Below are 21,623 nucleotides of genomic sequence, written 5' to 3'. Positions count from 1 at the left end.
TGATTTGTTGGGAAAACCTGAAAATTGGAATTAACTGTGGTCACTGAAGAAGTGTCACTGGTGACATGAAAATGTCTTTCTGGAGCCACTGGGACAAGAATAGGAAGCTGACAGTGAGCAGCGAGCGAGTCCTTTTACCTCCTCTAAGTCTTCCGGGATCTTCCAGCACCCGTTATTAACAAAGTCTAACAAGGAGCCAGCATAGCAAACATTCAATGTGGTTTACAAACTTCTAGACTCAGCATTGCAAAGAACAGTGTAGAAGGTTGAATTTGAAGTTTACTCTGCAGCACACTTGTCACTGACAATAGACCACTTGATATGATTAAGAATTTAAATTTTATTGCTTCTTGGCCTTTTGACTACGATCAAGTGTAGTATCTCTTCTTATCAGTTTAATATCTGATATGTCCTCTAACTGACGACAGTAATTAAATGGATTTTTGGAGCCAGGAGATGGAATAGGAACATGCTCTGTCCACTCCACGCATTGAGCTGACATTGCAGTACCTCCAGGAATGGTACACACACACACACACACCACACACACCACACACACCACACACCACACACACACATACACACACACACCACACACATACACACACACACACACACCACACACCACACACCACACACACACACACACACACCACACACACACACCACACACACACATACACACTCACACCACACACATACACACACACACACACACCACACACCACACACCACACACACATACACACACACACACCACACACATACACACCACACACACACACACCACACACCACACACCACACATACCACACACACACACCACACACACACCACACACACCACACACACACACACACACACCACACACACACACACACACACACCACACACCACACAGCACACACACACACACACACACATCACACACACACACACACCACACACATACACACACACACACCACACACACACACACACACACGAGAGTTTAAATTTTTCCCAATAGGATTTTTAAACAACTATATGTGTAATAAAGCATTGGACTTATTTCCTTCTATGTTCTCTCCTTAGGTTTCTTTTTGCCCATTCTGCATTTACTACTCCTTCCCTCAAAATGGAGGCAAAGAGGCATGGGAAAGAGGGGGGAAATGGAGGGGATGAACCAAACACAGGTGCATTGTACACATATATGAAAATATCTCAATGAAACACCCTGTCCAAATATTATAATGCTAATAAAAACGTTAAAAAGAATATCTAGAAATCATATTATAAACAAAAGAAGCAGATTTCTAATTCTGGTGAATACAAATACTTTCATCTTTGGCACGTTTTCATTTTTAATCAAACCTTCCTTTCAAAGTATCAAGCACAGCTGAAAACATGGTCGTGTAGACTAGTCTATGATTTAAAACAAACTTCTGAAAGAACTTTTTTTGGTTTATATTGATACATAGAATATCTATGTCATTTTATTTAGTTACTTATTTTAAAATAACATATTGACACAGCTCATCTATAAAGTGTTCCATGTTTAATCTATGATTTTGGGTGGCAAAAGCACAAATCCACATACTCTATGGCTACATAGCTTAAGAATTATTGTAGTGAATCATTTATACATATGATACATTGGTACGTAAATGATGTTGGCTTTGTCAAACATAAATAAAATGTATTTGTAGATTCATTCTCATAAAGACTCATACCTACCAATATGATCATAAGTAAAATTATATTTGAGCAGAAAAATCACCAGGTAGTAGAATTTGGACACTTCTGTCATGTCTTGCCCTTCAATTTATGAAACCTTTGGCAAATTACATGATTTTTTCTGGGTTTCCTCTTCTTTCAAATAGTAGCAATGCCCACCCCAGTCTGTGTAGGGAACTGGTGCTTGAGTTCCAACTTTGTGTCAGGTACTTTTTAATAAATATTTATAATGTCCCTATGAGGTAAAGTATTGTTTTCATATAACAGAAAACTAAACCTCAAAAGGAATAGAAAGTGGAAGGATCAAGTTTAGAAAGCTTGAAAGTGATACAAAGCTGGAACCAGCTACTTTCCCAGCTAGGATAAAATAAATAACTTATGTGATTATACTTGTAAACTGTGGTGTGCTAAACAAGTGTCTGAATTCAATGTAACTTCTCATTATGTTTTTGGTGCTTTAAATCACAAAAAAAGATTTTAAAACATTTCTTAGCAAGCTGTGGGCAGTGAATCTTAACATAAAAATTAAGTCTTCTCAGAGGAGAAACTAGCTCTTCTTTCCCCCATTCAGTTTGCTGTAATTTGCTTTATGTTTTTTCACAAAGGTAGAACTTACCTGCACAATCATTCAGCTTTTTACTTACTAAAAGTTTATATGAAAAGAAAAAAATACTCATTAAGACAACATCAAAGCATGGTTCATCTCCTAGAAAACTGAGAAAGCTTCACTCTTCCAACATAATTTGTGGTGGCACCATGTGTTTGATAGTATTTTTTTCTCACAGGCAATGTACTCCAACGCTATTAAAAAATATACTGACTTTTATTCTGAAATCTGTTCAAAATATATATACTTGATATTTCATTTAATTGCTACTTTTCTAAATTTAATCACTATTGATAGTCCCATGTCACATTAACAATTTTATATATGCATACAAAAAGGTACCTATTAAAGTAAAGAGATTCATTTTCATAAGAACATTTAATATTTGGTGATAACACTCAAGTGTTGTTTCACCTTGCTACCTGTTTTTTTCGCCAATGTGTTATAATTCTATTTCCAATTACATTATAAATACCTTGAGACAAGTTATTTTTTTTTTCATTGTTAGCTCAAAAGGTGTAAGTAACACAATTGTGACATTGTGGTTGCTTTGCAATTTCAATTAACATCATTATTTTAGCAAAATTTTATTATTGTTCTGGTTCTTCAACCTTTTCTACTACTATTAATACAGACTTAGTTTCAGACTGCATTATCTTCTTTTAAAAAGTACACAGAATGTTTAAAAAGTTGAAGAGCAGTATGCATAAGAAAGAAATAATGTGTTCTATCCTTTTGTTGAATTTCTATATCCCTTCAAAGAAAATACTTAAATGTTGCAAATTGTTATTTATGAGAGAGGATAAATGAAAAACAAATTACTTCGGAGGACATGATTCTTATTTGAAACCTGATTGGATATTAGCAACAGGAAGTCTAAATTATCTAAAACCTGGATGGTAATATCTAGCTGGCCACAACTTTTTCTTTTAATTCACAGTTGTCCCTCAGTGACAACTGAGGGATGTCTATTTCTCATTCTCCCATGACAAGTAGTACCAAAGAGCAAATTTTCTGTTAAAGTAGAAATCTGGGCTATGAAAGTATAAGCTTTCCCAAAGACTTTCCTTCAATCTAGCCAAATTTAGGTCAATATGACCCACATTTGAGATTGGGACCACAGAACAGTCATTGTTGGGGCCAAATCCCTACCAGCTTTATCCTTCAATAAGTGTGCTGACCTGAATAAATTCAATCAAAAGGCTTTATTCAGGCCCAAATGAAAGAAAAATCTCTTAAATAAAAGTAAAAAATCTCTTTTATTACATCTACCCTCACACTTATTGGGGCTATCAGGGGAAAAGGAACTGTCAGAGTAGATCATGATCCTGATAGCACATTTTTGGAGCCAACTTATTCAGGTAAGAGTTAAGGCACTTCACAGGGCAAACTGTAAAAGAAATTGCAGTCATTGCCCTGCTAAACCTTGGAAGCCATCAAGAATTTCAGTCTTTGGTGCTGTCAAACTGAAACTATTCATCATCCTTGAATTGGCTTTTGACTTGAAAATAAATAAAACAAACCAATCTCTTTCAGACTCACATAATAAAGGTATCTTGGTTTGGGAGGTATAGCAAAAAAAAAAAAAAGATTTTAAGTCTTTCATTCTACCAATACTGCAACTTACACTGGAGTCAAACAATCTCAAGGTGTTACTGAAGTAGGTATTGATTGCAAACACTGGGGCTGTTTGCTATTTGATTTTTTTCAGTTTCTAAGGAATAAGGTGAAATTCACATCTCTCCAAAAGAGAGCATGCTCTGGTTCCTGGAAGCCAGAGTTTATGTGACTTGTGTTCATTTGAAGAGAATAATTTATGTTGGAATGCATAAATAATAGCAGGGATTTCTAACTGTTCAAACACAATATATAATACTCTGAGAGAAATTGGAACATGTTGTAATGTCCCCTATATTTTATGTGATGACCAACTATAAGAACCAAATCATTTCAAAATCACTTACTCACTCAGGTTTTTAAAGTTGGATTCATCAGACAGAATCCTGGCTTCAGTTTAAGATATAGGGGTAGCATATGTTATAATCAACTATCTCCTATCTCAACTTGAGTAGATACCATGAAAGTAAATGACTGACACAGAATAACAGACTGGCGCTGTGCCCTTTTATCATGCTTCTCTTCATGAGAAAAAATAGAGAAATAGCCAGTGAGTTTTTACAGTGTCACAAACCAACTTTTTTGATGTAAGAGAGCAAATTTCTGTTTCTTTAATTTAATTTGTAGCTGGAAACCTCCCAGCTGTTACAAATTAAGCATTGCTTTCTATTTCTAGTAGATATATCTGTACTGAATACAGTTGCAGGTTTTGTTCCTTGTGTTCACATTAAATCTTAACTGAACCAGCTCCTTTAAATTAACCTCAGAACAGCTGAGCATTGGTCGCTATCTTCCTTGACTTTTCTCTTCTACAGATTGAACTTTCATATGTCAGGGTTTAGTAAGAATAAGAAATAAAGACAAATCTTAATTAATGCCTTTTAATTCTAAGTATGGAAGATACTTTGACAGGAGAATGAGTAAAACTAGCTTTTATTTCACTACATGACTAAATAAGTAAAATAAATACGTTGCATAAAAGGAAAGTGCATAGACCAGGAATGAGCAAGTGCTATTTCTGGTCCTTTCTGCAAATATGAGATGTGGGACCTAAAAGCAATCATTTGAGCCACAATTTTCTTACTCAAAAATAAAACTGAGTTCCTGTCTTAACATTAAAATTCTATGATGAGCTAAGGTTCTACACAGCTATTTTAGATTTTACTATCCTGAAGGGACAACAATAAATTTACTTTCTTTATGTAGTACTCTTGGTAGAGGCATTTTTGGGTAATGGAATTTTATAATAATCTACCCCCATCTTTTACATAGACTATTTTACCTACACCTGTTGGCTTTCAGAAATATATTATATTCTTACTACTGAGAACTAAATAACTTACTTGTAAATACAATGTGTGAATTTATTACATTAATGAAGGCATTATTGACATTCACCATGACGTATGAATTTAGAATGTCAGCTTATTATCTAACAGATATGGGATTGGTAAAAATCTTATTCTCATGTTATGTAACATATATAATGGCCACAAGATGTCGTAGGCTGAAAATGATTTCCCCTTAAAAGATAGCAACTGGAACGTGTGAGTGTTACCTCATAATGGAAAAAAGGGTCTTTGCAGATATGATTGAGCTAAAGTTCTTGATATGAGATTTTATCTAGATTATCCAAAATGCAATTGCATGTATCATTATAAGAGGAGGCAGACACAGACATTACACAAGCCAAAAGAGAATAAAGCAATGTGAATGTGGACACAGAGATTGGGTTACACAATCATAATCAAAGAATGGGGATGTCGCCAGGAGCTGGAAGAGGAAAGGGATGGATTCTCTTCTAGGTCAGTAAGAAGGAATGCAACTCTGATAGACATGACTTCAGATCAGTGCTACTAATTTTGGATTTCTGACCTCCAAAAGAATTCTCTGTGTGAGACTTCATTTCTATTATTTTAGGTCACCAAGAGCATGGTGATTTGATACAGCAACCATGGGAAAATAATACATATGTCACCATGTCTTTTCATTTTTACTATGAAAGGACATGGATTATGTAAATTTGGGTGCCAGAGATTTGGTGAACAGCTAGACTGCTATGTTACTTCTATTTGGTATCTCTTTCTGTAGATCTCATACATAATGATAATTTTTTAGAGAATAATCCTAGGGAAATTTTGTGCTCATGAGGTTATGGTCTGATAACCTCTCTTATCTCTCTTGATAATAGAGATTATATAACTGAATGCTTCCAGCATTTCATTAGTTTCCAAGAAGCTGAGTGTAGCATGACTTCTATGCCATTCTTTCCTAATGAGAATTCCATTCACTTTATGTCTCAAAAATAGTCTGTTTGGTAAATAAGGTGTCTGATCCTATACTAACAAAAATTATGAACTTGATTTACTGTTACAATTTGTTCTCCATCCCTCGCATCAACCAGTCTAAGACATGGAAGCCTGCAGTGGGGAGGGGCCATACTGGGTTTTTCCTTCTTAGCTCTACCAAACCCTGAGCCACCATACCATCTTGGTTTCACCACTTTTGGCCAGTCCACTTTCTAGCTGCCATTTCTTCTACTGCAGAATTAAAGGGAGGAAGAAAGGGAAAAGAAAGTGAGGGTATTATGATTCAAATAGGAAATGTCCCCCTGAAAAGGATCATGTATTGATGGTTTGGTCCCTGATGCAAGTAGTCTTCAGAGGTGAGACTTTGAGGAAGAGATTGTATCATGAAAGCTAAGACTCCATGAATATATTAATTCATTGATGTATTTCTAATCTGATGATTTTATTAGGAGGTGATGGAAACATTAGGAGGCAGGGCCTGATTATATGAATAGGTGACTGGGGACATGCTTTTGAAGATTTAATCTTCTTCCCTTCCTCTCATTTCTCTCTTTCTCTGTTTCTCTCTCTCTCTCTCTCTGTCTCTTTCTTCGCACCCCCCCCCCTTCCTGGTTGCCATTAGGTAGTAGCCTCTTCTACCATATACTGATGCTACCATGATATTCTACCTCATCACTACCCCATAAACAAACTCAGGACTGAAATCTCTAGAACCTTGAGCCAAAATAAACCATCCCTTACCTTAATTTTTTATTACAAGTATATTGTCACAGTGTCAAATGTCTGACTAAAACAGAGGTCATCATGACATCTCTTTCTGTACACTCTGACCCTTTTATTGGTCCATGATTTGCTGAGAAGATTTAACATAGACTGAGTTCATAGGGAAGTTTTTTTTTTTTTTTTAAATCTGTGTAAGTATATTCCTAATTCTGGTATCTACTTTCTTCAGTACTGACACCTAAGCTGCTGAAGTAGAAAGGTTGTATACAAAAATCCTGATAACCTATGGCTCTCAGCAGTGGCTGTACACAAAATCACACAAAAAGCCTAGAACACACATGTCTAGACCTCTTCCAAGTTTATGAATTACAGACTGTGGTCATGAAGGTAGAAATTCAAATTTCTGAAAGTGCAAGAGCTATTTCTAAAGACAGCATTTTCTTTCATCAATAGTCACATTTGGAAGGTCATAAAGAATATGAGGCTCATGTGTTAGATATTGTGATTTTTTTATCAATAACTTATAAACAGCTTTATCCTGTCTTTTGTTTTGTTTTGTTCTGCTTTTTTGAGATAAGGTCTTGCTCAGATAGACCAGGCTGGCCTTGAACTCAAAATTCTCCTACCTCAACCTTCCTGAGCACTGGGATTATAAGCATGTGCCATCACACGTGGCTGAAATTGTATTTTTATTTATAAAAATGTAGTAAATTCTTAACAATGTGTTGGTAGAGAAGTTATTAATCTGTTAAGTTTTATACCTGTAGATGACTTGGATTTTCTTTTTAATTTCTCTCACCAGAGTCATTTAACCAATAAATATGCATCACATACATCCATGATTTCTTGGTATTTCTCATTGGTAGTGTTAGTGGTAGAAACCATACCTTCACTCACGTGTTCAATTCAGATCCTTTCGTGGGATTTGTATTTCTCTAAACAAAGCAACAGTATTGTAGTACATTTGACTTGTTTTCAAACGAATAAAAAATTACAGAAAATCTACCCTCATATGTATAAAATTAAAGCTTTTACTTTCCATTATGCCTTGGAATAGCATGCAAAAGTCACAGGATATTACTAATGAGATTTGGGCAATGACAACATTTAACTACCAAATCAATTGGGGGAAGTGAAAGATACTTCACACAGGTGTTTTATTCGTAGCTCTGTTTTGATATGAATTTAAACTTTGCTTACTCTTGGGAATCTTAAACCATAATATTAACTCTGGAATCAAACAACAATTATATTTAAATGTTTCTATGGCCATATGATAGTTCATTTAAAAAAATTTTAATTTATCATTTTTACATTTACTTACATGTATATACATTATTTGGACTACGTCTCCCCACCACCCTACTGCTTCTGGACAGGACCTGTTCTGCCCTCTTGCTCTCCAATTTTGTTGAAGAAAAAACATAAGAGATAATAAGATGATTTTGTATCCTGCTACACTGGTGAAGTTGTTTATGGTGTCTAGGGGTTTTTGGGTGATTTTTTTGGGTCTTTGAGGTACAGGATCATATTATCTGCAAATAGAGATACTTTGACTATTTCTTTACCTATTTGTATTCCTTTTATTTCTTCTTCTTGCCTTATTGCTCTGGCTAGGAATTCCAGTACTAATGTTGAAGTATATTTCTTCTATTCCTAGTTTTCTTATAGCTATTATCATGAAGTGGTGTTAGATCTTATCAAGGGCTTTTTCTGCATCTATTGAGATGATCAAGTGGTTTTTTTCTTTGCTACTAATAATGTGCTGTATTACATTTATTGATTTGCATACCTTGAACCATCCCTGCATCCCTGGGATGAAGCTGATTGGTCAGGGTGAATGATCTTTCTGCTATGTTGTTGGATTCAGTTTGTCATTATTTTATTGAGGATTTTTGCACTGATGTTCATTTAGGAGACTGGCCTGTAGTTTTCCTTCTTGGATGTGCCCTTGTCCAGTTTTGGAATGAATGTAATACTTGATTCATAGAATGAGTTAAGCAATGTTCCTTCCCTTTCTATTTTTTTGGAAAAGTTTAGGGCGTGTTGGTATTAGCTTTTCTTTAAAGGTCTAGTAGAATTCAGCACAGAATCCATCAGGTCCTGGACTTTTCTTTTTTGGGAGACTCTTTATTGCTGCTTCAATTTTATTATGTGTTACAGATCTGTTTAGGTGGTTAATATTCCTTGGTTCAGTTTTGGATGGTCATAGATATCTAGAAATTTGTCCTTTTCTTCAAGATTTTCTAAAGATTTCAAGATTTTTCAAGATTTTTTTTTATTGGAATATAGGTTCTCAAAGTAGTCTCTGATGATTCCCTGGATTTCCTTGGTGTATGTTGTTATCTCCCCTTTTTCATTTCTGATTTTACTAATTTGAGTGTTTTCCTTCCTCATTTTAGTCAAATTTGTCAGGGGTCTGTCAATCTTGTATATTTTTTCAAACAATAAGCTTTTTGTTTCATTGATTCTTTGTATGTTTTGTTGTTGTTGTTGTTCTCTATTTTATTAAGTTTGACCCTTATTTTTATTATTTCTTTCCTTCTGCTTGTTTTGGGTTTAGCTTGTTCTTGTTTTTCTAGGAGTTTGAGATGTAGCATTAGGTCATTTATTGGAGATCATCTGTCCTTTTAATGTATGCACTCATGACTACAAACTTTCCTGTTAAGACTGTTTTTGCTGAGTCCTGTAGGTTCTGGATGGTGGTGTTTTTATTTTCATTAACTTCCAGGAACCATTTGATTTACTCTTAATTCTTTTATGACCCACTGATCATTGAGTAATATGTTATTCAGACACCAATTATTTGCATATTTTCTGCTGTTGCTTCTGTTGTTGAGTTCTAGTTTTATTGCATTGTTATCAGATAGTGTGCAGGGGGTTATTTCTATCTTCTTAGATTTCCCAAGTCTTGCTTTGTTCCCTAAGATATGATCAATTTTGGAGAAAGTCCCATGGGCTGCTGAGAATAATGGATATTGTGCTGTTGCCAGATGAAATATTCTGTAGCCATCAGTTAGGTCCATTTGTTCTATGGTGTCATTTAGTCTAGGATTTCTTTGTTGATTTTTTGTTTGGATGACCTATCCATTCATGACAGAGGGGTATTAAAGTCTCCCACTAACACTGTGTTGGAGTCTATATGTGCTTTTAAGTCCTTTAGTGTATGTTTAATGGAGTTGGTTGCACTGACACTGGGTGCATGTAGGTTGATAATTGTTATTTCCTTTTGATATATTGTACCTTTTATTAGTATGAAGTATCCTTCTTTGTCTCATTTGATCAATGTAAGTTTGAAGTCTGTTTGGTCTGATATAAGTATTGCTACTCACGCCTGTTTTCAGGGGCCATTGTGTTAAATCTTCTTCCAGCCTTTCACCCTAAGCCAGTGTTTATTTCTGCCCATAAGTTGGGTCTCTTGTAAACAACAGGTTGTTGGATCTTCCTTTTTTTTTTTATTTTAGTATAACAGGATAAAGTATAGACAAGGGGTGGGAGTGGGTAGAAAAAGAGAGAGAAACATTTCCTGCCCTCATGCAGGAAATGGGAGCAAAGACTCCTGGATCTTCCTTTTTAATTCAGTTTGCCAAATGTTGTGTTTTGACTGGGGAGTTGAGTCTATTGACATTCAGTGTTAATATTCATAGATATGTAATGATTCCTGCCATTTAGTTGTTTTTGTTGTTTAAGAATTTGATTGTGTGCAGCCAAATTACTGCTACTCTCTGATTCCTTGTCTTTTCTTCTCCTGTGGTTTGATACTGCCTGTCCTTTCATGGTTTTGTTTGCTTTCATCTTCTGTGTACTGAATTCCTCATAGAATTTTCTGTAGTCGTGGCTTGAAGGTCATATATTGTTTTAGTTTCAGTTTATCGTGGAATATTTTTATTGCTCCATTAATTTTGAATGATAGTTTTGCTGGATAGAGTATCCTAGGTTTGAAATTATTTTCATTCAGTGCCTGAAATACCTTATTCCATGTTCTTTTTACTTTTAAGGTTTATGTTGAAAAACTTACCGTTATTTTGATGGGTTTACCTTTATATCTTTTTTTTTTTTCTCCAGCTTTCAGTATTCTTTCTCTGTTCTTTGTACTTGTCTTAATGATAATATGCTGTGGAAAGGTTCTATTTTAGTCAAGTCTGTTTGGTGTCCTGGAGGCTTCCTGTACCTGAATAAGCAAAACTTTCTTGAGAATTGGGGAAATTTCTGTTATTATTTTATTGAATATATTACATATTCCTTTGGCTTGCACCTCTTCTCCTTCTTCAATGCCCATGATTTGCAGGTTTGTCTTTTGATACAGTCACTGAATTCTTACATATTACTTTCACAGCTCTTGATCTTTTCTTTAATTTCTATTTTAACTTTGAGCTCTGAGAGTCTGTTTTTCACTTGTTTTAGTCTGCTGGAGTGGCCTTCTACTGTGTTTTTTGTTTGACTAAAGGAATTTTTTATTTCCAGGGTTTCTGTTTGATTCTTTTTTCTGAGGTTTTCCATATCTTTGCTCAACTCCTCTTTTATATTTTTGTATTGTCTTCTTTAATTCATACATCTCTTTTTTATAGTGTCCTTTGTTTTACTTTGGTGTTTGTTGACGTCCTCTCTGAGTTGATTTATTTGTTTCCATGTCTTCTCATGTTCTTTGTTTTGGTGTCTTGAAATTTCTTGAGTGCATCTTGTACATTCTGGCTAACCGTGACTAGTATTTTCTCCATGAGTTTCCCTGTGATTTTGTCCAAGATTTCCTCTTTCAGGGATTTTTTTGTGGGTATCACTGGCACCCTTTGTGACATTTATCATTGTTTTGTTGGAGTCAGGAACTGGGTATCCATTTTCTTTATTTACCACTGAATCCTCTATTGAATTATATTTGTGAGGAGTGTGGTTTCCATCCCTTCTTCTTCTTCCCATCACTACAGTTGGTGCTGTGCAACTATGTTCTTGATAGGCTACTAGGTGGTTTTAATTGCCTGTTTTCTTTATCTTGATTTAATTTTGTGTTGTGACTGACTTGGTTCTTAGCTAGGTTTGTGTGCTCTTTCTCTCCCTGGCCTGAAGTTATAATTTAGCAATAACAAATGCACAGGTTAAATTGTAATGGTTGTTAGGCTAGATACAAAAACTTGGTAAGTGGTAAATGTGGCACTAAAGGGGGAATGATAAGGTTGGGGAAAATGGTATGGGGGCTGCTGGATTTTGTGGCCCTTGTGTGTGTTTGGGTGTATTTCTGTTTTGTAGTGGAGGGTGCTGGTGTCAGGGATTGCAGGGGGATAAGATTGTGTACAGTTGGTACAGTAGGCTAGTCAGCATGTGGTGAGTGTATAGGAGAGAGGGGTAGTGTGGTGACAGGTTGGGGAAGGTTAGGAGGGTGAGGTGAAGACAGGACAGAGAGTGGATGAGAATGTAAAGAAAGAATAGTTGGGAGGGAGACTATTGGATTGTAGCATAGGAAAAGGAGGGAAATTGAAGGGGGTAAAAACAGGGATAAGAAAAATAGTGATGGTAAAGTTAATAATACAGAAAAAAATCACCAGGTACTGCAAAAACTAAATGTACAGTCTGTTTGGTAAAAGTTCTAGAGTTATTCCTTTGGCATCCAATCCTGGTATTGGTGTATAAGAGGGTGCCCTGATGTGGTCTTGCCAGGTGAATGGTTTGTGAGTAGTATTTGGTTTCTTCTGTCCACAGGGCAAGCTGCAATTGGAAGCTGAGGTAACTCACTGCCAGTTCATGCAGGGTGGTCAGAGCTGTTGTTTATTTCACTAGGTGGCAGCTGTGTTGCCCTGTAGCTGCAAATCAGTTTGGTCGGCTCCTCCCCCAGCAAGGTGGGGTAAATCAGTTTTTAGTACTGCCCTGTGTCCCTTGAGTCCAGCTCCTGTATCACCACCTGACCCATTTTGGGAGGTTGGCTTTTTACCTCACACCTGCTCTTGCCTTTTTTCTTTTCCTATGTTTATTTACTGAGAGTTCGGCTCCTTGCCCCACCCCTGTTCTCAGGACAGGTTCAGCATTCCGTTCCCACCTCCACTGTCAGTGTTAGATTACAATTTACTGTTTATGCTCTTCAGTTTTGTTGGGAAGATATTCAATCTGCCCAGGTTCTGTGCTGGATTATGTCCCTGAGGGGTGGATAGGGGAGTTGCATGTGATGCATGATGCTCAGCTGTTCATTCTGTAGATTCATTCATGCAAGCAGCTTTAAAGCTGGCGGGCAGGGATAAATGGAATGCTGCTTTTTCAGTATGGAATGGCATAGGGAGGCTTTCCGTAGGTTAGGGACCAAGGATGTTGCAGAATTTAATTCTGAGTGATGCCATATCTTCTGCTTGTTGAGAGAAAAAAATGATAATAAAAGAAGCAGCCAGGGGGCTTTTTTCACACAGTGGGAGGTACCTTGCTGGCTGTGCGGCAAGGGATTTTCCTGGCTGTTAGGTACAACTAAAAGCTGTTTTAAGGGTCAGTCCTTGAATTTTGCATGTACCTAATGTGTTGGTGAGTTGTTATTTTGGCTAGATGCAATCAGAATTACCCAAGTGTAGCTCTGATGTCTCAAGGTGGTTTCTGGAGTCATGGAACTTATGATTTCTTATCCCCTACCCTAACCACCATCTTGCTGTCTGTGCCAAAATAGTTCATTTTTAAAGTCAGGAACAACAGGCAGTCACCCATGTAGAGTAACTTAAGAGAATTTGTGGGTAAGAGAAATTTCTTATACATAAATATCAGCATTAGAGTATTTCTCCTTGTTTTCTCTATTCAAATTTAAAAATTCTTTCTCTCCACATGAGCACATTATGATCAAATACATTTTCAGTAAGAAATTTATCAAGTTGCTTTCTTTTTTGATAGGGGGGCTGTGACAGATAAAAGAGCTGAGGATTTGGGAACTCAGAAATATTCATGAAAGTGATGGTAGAAACCCAAAGATCTCCGAAGATATTCTTGGTATCCTTTAAAGATTTGTATGGGTAATAAACATTTTTAAAATCTCATTTTGTCCTGATTTTAACCATTATTCTATTAGCTATCTATTGTTGTGTAACAAATTATGCTAGAAGTTAAAATGGCTTACATTATCACCTATTTACTACCTCAATTTTTGAGGGTCAAGAATCTGGAGAGAGTTTAGCTTGGTCTCTCCTAAGACTGTAATCAAGGTTTTGACTAGGGTTAGGATCTCACTTGAAAGCTTGACGGGGAAGGATCTACTTCAAAGACAGCACATATTGTTCTAGGAGGGATTCTGCACTTTAAAGGTCCTTAGAGAGCATCATTTCCTTTCTGACTGTTGGCTAGAGGTTGTCTTATATTTTTTTCCATCTGACACCTTGCTTCATCAAATCCATAAAGAGAGGGAATCTGCCAGCAAGAAGGAAGTCACCAAATTTTGAACCCAATGTGGTGGCTTGAATGTTTCTGTTCCCCTAATTCATAAGTTGGGATATTCACCTCCCAGGTAGTAGGATGTGGGGCCTTTGGGTAGTGATTAGGTTTGGTGCACAGAGCTCTCATGAATGGGATCTATGCCTTATAAAAGAGGCCTGAGAGACCCCTTACCTTTTCCATGTTAAGAAAGCAGAGATCACACTTCTCAGAGATCACACTTCAGATTCAGACACTGAACCTATTGTTGCCTGATCTTGAACTCCAAGAAACAAGAGAAATAAATGTTTATAAGCCAGCCAGTGTTTAGTGAGTTGTAATAGCAGCCTGAAAAGACTAAGACACCTTATTATGGGTGATATCCCATCATTTTTGTTACATATTATTGGTCAGGAGCAAATCACTGGGTCTAGCTCACCTTCAAGAGGAAAGGATTGCAGAAGAATGTAAGTTACAGTGATTGGGGGCCATTTCAAAAAACCACAACCCTAAACTTCTTTTCTTGTATTTGTATAATTTCCTTTAAAGGCATCAGTGGGAAGCTTCTTATGCTTCAAACTTGATGTCATGCTCATCTGTTCTTTATTTTCTCTCACTGCCCACATCCAGTTCATTCCTGAGTAAGATAAATGCTTTGACTACAGTTTTCTTGAAAGCATCTACTCTACCCGACTCTTACTGTTCACTGCTGCACGTCTTTCACTTGCACTACTGAAAGAGCCTTCACATCTCTTCTATGCTTCTTTCTAATTCCTGTGTACTACTTGCTTAGCTTGGTACTTTGTTTGGGTTTTTCTTCTCCATGGAATACTGCCTTCCTCTTTCCCTTATTTCCCCAGAAAGCTCTTAATCACTAATACCCAGATCATATGCTACCATATTAGTGAAAATCTGGTTTTATAAATACATGAGATAGCAAAAGCCCTATTTCTAAATTGTTGGAAATGGGTGATATATAATAAAAAGATCACAAGAAAGTCTTATCCAGGAGAAAATCTTTCATATCTGGAAAAGACTTTTGTTCATTATTTTCCTAAATTTAACCATAAAAGTATGATGCAATTTTACAGTAAAGAATGCTACTTTCAGTTAATAAACATTGCCTAGAGGAGATAATTTTTGTTATGGTTGTTTTGAGATACAATCTCACTATGTAGCACAAGTTGGCCTTGAACTTGTGATCTTCCTGCCTCAGTCTGCTGAGTGCTGGGATTATATACATGTTAAATTGTTACATTTTTCATTATGTTCATTTTCCTGGTGTTTTGGGTTTTTTTGCTGTTTCCTTTATTGCTGCTCAGTTGAATGCAATGGCTAAAGGAAACACACCAGCAATTAAAAGCTACTTAGCAGTAGAAAATTGAAATACTTATTTTCACAACAATTTGTCTAAGAATGTGAGGCAAATTTCCCCTGAAGCATTATGGTGGGAAACTAGACTTTAGTTTTAATTCAGTCATTAAACACAAAAGTGCTTTGCCACATTGGAGATTTATTTTTTTCCATTTGGCTAAGGGTCTTTATCTATAGAAAAAAAGGGGAGAAAGTAGCTCAGTTGATTTAAACTCTGTTGTTCTGAAGGTGGCAGAGGCTCACTGTTCTGAAACAGGGTGTTTATCACACTGTAGACCCATTAAACATTATCTTTTTGCTATTCCTTTCACCTCCTCATTGTGCTTCTCATCTCCTTTAAGCTCAGATAACCCAATCTGTAATGTAATTTTTTTCTCTATAAGCAAATTGCTTTTAAGGACATTGGGGCTCAAGAATTGTTGCTAATGGACATATTTTCATACTTTTTAAAAATGCATGGCTCATTCTTACTCATATTTTTTTGACCACTATAAAATTGCTACCTCTGAACAACTTAGAACTTTTTAAAAAACTGTTATAAACCCAAGCTCCCCCTTTATTCTCATTAAATGCTTTCATTTATCCTCTTTGTGGTTTTCTGCATCACAGACCAATTTTCTGAAAAAATGTTTAAAAAATGAAATCATCTTACAGTAATTTCTTTAGTTAAAAGTTCAAGTCTTTAAACTTGGCAAGCCATGCTTATTATTGTATTACATATGGAATTAGCATATGCATTAGTTTACATTAAGCTGGCTTCAGGCCTGGATCAGAAGCAGATTGTTTTAGTCTGCCTATGCTACTATAATAAAATACCACAGACTGGATAATTTATAAAGAACAGAACTTCATTTTCTCACAGATCTAGAGGCTTGAAAGTCCAAGATCAAAGTACTGGTGAGTTCAGTGTCTGGTGAAGATCTGTTCATCATGGATGATGTCATCTATATGTCTTTATATAGCAGAAAGTGGCAAAGGACAAAAAGGATATGAGTTCTATGTCCTCTTAAGGTAGAAGAGTGGAAGAGCAAAAAGAGGCCTGTGCTACTTTCCTTTAGCCTCTCATGATGGCAGATGAGTAAGGACTTAATCATTTCCTGATAAGGTCCTACTTCTCTCTCTCTCTCTTTTTAAGGCACAATCTCACTATGCATGCCAGGCTAACCTGGAACTTAAGATTTTCCTACTTCTTTCTCTCAATTGCTGGGATTACAGGTATATACCACCATGCTTGGCTTGGTCCTATCTCTTAATGCAACTAATCATCAACATGAATTTTGGAAGGGGTACACATTCAAGCCATAACACAGATTGAGGATTTGCCTTAACTCCCCACTTGTTGATTAGAGTTAGAAAATTGTTTTCATTACTAAGTGATTGAAACTAATAATTTTAGGAGATCTATTTCCCTATAGTTGACTATTATATTATTTATGCCAATGGAAGGAGATGTAAGATGCAGCAAAGGAAAACATGTAGGTCTTACAGAACTACATTTTTCTTAAAATAGGTTTTACTTTTTTTCTTGCATTCAATACATCATCTTATTTAGTCATTGGAGTGATCTATTAAAATTTTAGTTGAGAGTAGACATTGAAGTTTTCTGTTGAGAAATTCTGTTGAACAACTGAATGTAGCCCAAGCTTATAAATGGAATAGTTCTTGTGAAAAATGACATCCTTGATACATAATACATGGGCACCATATAAAAGACTTCTCTGTGTGTAACAGAGAAGACGGAGGACTCCCAGTGGAGATGTTGTCCTCTAGCAGTCAAGAAATACTATTGTTTTACATACTAAGTCAGTCTTAGGCCTGATTTGTCACAGGTTTGGATCTTTAATTGCTTTGTGCAATAATTGAAAACCTATTTCTCACATGCATCCTAGTAGCTTAATGGTAAGTATGGATTTTACATGAAGAATCAATATATATTTATCAAGAAGAATCAATAATCTTGTATAGGTATTGTTATAGTATTTTGGCATTTTAGGATTACTTTACATTCATCCAATTTATGTTCCTTGAATAGGTGTTCAGTGAAAGATACTAGCATCAAAGGTGAATGCTATATAATTATACTACTATTATGCAAAAGTGTCCTACTAGGTAGAGGAGATTCTAAGTGAGAAATAGTAGGCTACTTTATTAGAATCTTACCTACCAGGTGACCCATAACCTTTACACAGACTATGACCAATGAGCTGTTGAGAGGTCACTGCTGAGGGCTATTTATTCCTGCTTAACCAGTAATCTTTATAAAATGCTTCCACTTACTATTAGAGCTGGAGGAATTTCAGGACCCAAAAGAGGTCATAGGTTAAAAAACAGAAAGTGCAAATTCATATGCATAAGACCTATGAGATGATACATCATAACACTGAGAAGAAATAACTTTTGGATAAGAGTTATTAAGAGACACTGAGCAAAACCATGCATTAATGTCATGGATCAGATGAGGAAAAAAGTAATGAAGAGCCTCAAGACCTACCTTAAATTTGCTGCAATGGCCAAGCACTTACTGGGACTTGGGTATAGTGTAGGAATTGCCAGATAGCATTTTATCTACATATATTCAAATGTGTTAAATATATTTGTTAGGCATAAGTGCTATAGTAAAAATGCTATAAATTTAAGGTCAGATTTAGCTGATTTTAATACTAGCTCTGGTATAGCAGGCAAATTATTTAACAACTCTGTGCCTATTTTCCTACTTGTAACATGTAGTAGTACTTAGCTGACAGAAGTTATGATTAAATACAACACAAAGCAATGCAATGTGATACAATATGATACAGACAATGCAATACAATACTTTTAGTGGCTATGTTAAGGTTTTCTAGAGAAAGAAAACCAATAGTAAGTATTTACCTAAAGATCAACATATCTATTATCTCTCTATTATCTATCTCTGTGAATATATGTTTGCCAATATATATGTGAATATATATCACCTATATAAACAGAAAAAGGTTTTTATAAGGTATAGGCTCATGCAGTTATGGAATCTGAGAAGTTCTGTTATCTGTAGAGACTCAGGAAGGCTGGTGGTACAGTTGAAGGATCCTGAGCCAGAGAGCTGATGGTCAGAGAACCAGTATTGCTGTGGCAGGAGAGTCAGGGGCCACCTCATCTCTTCATACTTGCTACACTTCTAAGTTAAAGTGTTTGACTTTGTTATATCATTCTTTTTTATTTATAAGATTAGGCTAATGTTACCTATCTGTTCAGCCTATTTTATAGGGTAAAAGTAAATGAGATGTTATAAATCAAATGATGAGTGTATCTAGTATGATATCGTAATTATTTTCAATATACAAAAGTCATTTACTAAGCAGTTATCTATGCACTATTTTAATCTTTGCAGGACTGGATTAAGTGTATACTCATTTCTAGAACCACCAAAACAGGGATACAAATCATGTAGATCTTGAGTTATACTTCTATTTATGCTCCATATCTTATTTTTCTCCTTGTAATTTTTCTTTGAATGATCACTAATTTGTAAGGAACATTTTCTTGACTTTTAAATTCTGAAGAATAAGATCAAATCACATAATTTTTATATTTGCACTAGTAAAGTATAATCATATAAACCCAGTAGAAGAGCCATTTCTACAAGTGAAAAATTTTAATTATTCTATAAGCTTAAAATTTCAAGTACTAGAACCTACAAAAAGGAACAAGTGCTATGCCAGGATTAAGCCAACCCAATTGATTTGTGAAAATATACAAAAGATATTTTTCTGTATGTAAGAACAAAAGGTGCTAAGGCTGTAGACTGATGTTCTGAGCTTGTTGGTGAATTAATCTGAACCTTCCCACATTTTCCTTTGAATGCTCACTGTATAATTTCTTCCTACCCTCATTCACTTTTAAAGTTTGGTGGAGATAAACCAAAGAAGAGCATGGGCTAGGGGAGAAGAGATAGCTGTGCAAGGTGAAAAGATTTGTGTGTGTATGTGCCTTACATACAAAGAATTTGTGTTCAGCTTAGGAAGTCACCTGGATTTATACCAGGTTATGTTTAAGCCACTTATTTTTCTACATGTAGGATAATTTATTTTTGTTCCATGCCCTGAGATTGTTTTTCATGAAGTCTATTTCTGTGAATGTTAATGAAGTTTTTGTTCCTTTTTTTAAGCTATGTCATTCTGGATAAACTCCAATTGTCTGTAATGATGTATGCAAAATTAACTCTAATTAGCTACACTATTCCAGTTCAATTTTTTTCAAATTTAGCTGAGTCATTATTTGTACAGATTTCTCAGGGATAAAGCTTACTGTTTTAAGGCTCAGACTAGAAATCCTGACTGAGTTTCCAGCCTGTTAGCCTGTCCTATAACTTTTAACCTGAGCATTGCAACATTAACTCTTACTTCTTACATGAGTTTTCCACCTACCTACTCTACAGAGGATTTTGAATTTATCCCTCACAACCATGTGAATACATGTCTTAAATCAGTCTCATTTTCCTCCTCTTTCCTCTCTCTCCCTCTCCTGTCTCTACCCCTAAACTTTCTCCCGTTGATTCTGCTTCTCTGGAGAACTTAACTGAGACACTGAGGCACATCATAATGTTATAAAATTTTTAATTAACTAATTTTTAAATTTTTGAATGAACACAGCTTGAAAATAGATAAGAGATTCCTGTCCACAAAGCTCAGTGAAGGGGATTGGGGGGAAGAAAGAAACCACAGGAACACAGGAACTGAATGGCATATGTAGACAGGTAAAAGGAACATCCAGAAGCTCTCACCGCGGGAGCAGAAGAGAGCCAGGTGAGATGCCAGATTCTTCTGCACAGACATCTTGGTGAGGTGACTCAAGGACAGTAGGCTAAGCCTCTCTATGCCGTGACAAAATGTCATTCTTCTTATCCACCCTCATCAGCTTACACATGTCCCTGGAGAAAAGAAAACATAGAATTTACTGTGATTAATTTTGTGGAAATTTAATAAAATATGACTCAACAAAAAAATAAAATTGAGCAACAAATATAAACTCATGTTTTTTTTAATGTTATTTCAAAATCATTTCAGACCTATAGATAAGTTGCAAAAATAGTACAAACAACTCTCCCATCTTTTAAAACCAGATTTTATATGGATTCTATTAGCCTTTCTTGTTTTTTCCTTAAATAAAGAAATTTACTAATTATTTTCATTTCCAAATTTTTATACATATATGTCAAACTTTGATAAACATCAAATTCGTTGATATAGGCTTGCTCTTTGTTAGTTACCATCAGCCTGTATGCTTGTTTTAGCTTTTATTCTAAGTTTTACTGAACTTAATCTACCGTTTTAGTGTTTTAAGTAGTCTTTCTTGTTATGTTTATACCCATTTGTCCTCTGTTTGAAAGCAAACTGTGATGCCCCATCACCTATAAATATTCTTGTGTTTTCTTCAAAACAAGGAAACTCCCCTGTATATCTTCACTCTAGCTTTTAAATCAGGAAACTAGTGCTAATAAGATACTACCTCAGATACTCTTTAAATTTCACCAACAATGTTGCCTTTTACTTTGTGGTCTAGGAGGTTACTAGTTCTCTATTATGCAAGGGTTCCTTAGTTTTTCCCTGTCTTAAATCATCTAGATAATATAGTCCACAACATGAGTTCAAATGATGTTTTTCTTTTAACCCTGCTCAGGGCTTGTATTCTTGGTAGAAATAGCACAAGATGAAGTTATGACCTCTTCAGTTCATCATATTAGAGGCACACATGTTGTGCAGTCCTACTGCTGGGCTTTGATCACTGGGTGGAGTTGGTATATACCAAGTGTTTCCATTTTCCCTTTTGTAGTTAATTAGCTTTCATGGGGAGTAATTCTGATATTCACTACTCTCCTCTTACTTTTCAAACCTCCATCCAGCCATACTACCCATTGATGCCTTCTATCTGAATCA

The 21,623-nt window shown here is 35.7% G+C and overlaps 1 non-coding gene across 1 annotated transcript; it reads left to right on the top strand.

Moving 5' to 3' along the window:
• Positions 1-342: 342 nt before the first annotated feature.
• LOC141423511 (U2 spliceosomal RNA) lies at positions 343-532 on the top strand. The gene has a single exon (XR_012448374.1). It is a non-coding gene; the product is annotated as a U2 spliceosomal RNA (small nuclear RNA).
• Positions 533-21,623: the final 21,091 nt, after the last annotated feature.

This window comes from Castor canadensis, chromosome 5 (assembly GCF_047511655.1).
Source record: "Castor canadensis chromosome 5, mCasCan1.hap1v2, whole genome shotgun sequence".
Taxonomy (NCBI): Eukaryota; Metazoa; Chordata; class Mammalia; order Rodentia; family Castoridae; genus Castor; species Castor canadensis.
Note: the sequence above shows the minus strand (reverse complement) of the source record. Positions and strands in the feature narration are given on the sequence as shown.